Source organism: Tupaia chinensis, unplaced genomic scaffold (assembly GCF_000334495.1).
Source record: "Tupaia chinensis unplaced genomic scaffold, TupChi_1.0 Scaffold000477_1, whole genome shotgun sequence".
Taxonomy (NCBI): Eukaryota; Metazoa; Chordata; class Mammalia; order Scandentia; family Tupaiidae; genus Tupaia; species Tupaia belangeri.
In genome coordinates, this window is record NW_006159986.1 from 901,486 (window position 1) to 901,953 (window position 468).

The following is a 468-nucleotide window of genomic DNA, read 5'->3' on the forward strand; positions in this document are numbered from 1 at the left end:
GGAGCCCGGCTGCGGCCGGCTGGGCAGGGCGAGTCCAGCGTGGCCCCGTGTGTGCGGGGCGGGCCCCAAGGAGGGGCACCTGCTCAAGGTGCCTGCGCTGAGCCGCCTGCGCCGGGTCTCTGAGCCCACCCGCAGCAGAGGTTTTGCGCCTTCTCCAGGAGGACCTGGAGAGGCTGGGATGGGGAAGGAGAACAGTGATGGGCTGAGAACTTCGGGAGAACAGATTCTGGCAAAATGGGGAAGGGCACATCTTTGAGGAGCGCTGGTCACATGGACCACGGCCATGTGACACGCGTGTTATCCCTGGGCACCTTAAGTACAGTTTGGGGAGGCAGGGACAGTGTCTGGCCAATCACACATGATTCCCCGCAAGAATCAGCTCAAAGGGAGGGCAAGGGCCTCTGTGAGGGAGACCTATCCACAGAAGGTCGCTGGGCGTGCCTGCCTCTCTCCAAACCAAGTGCTGGG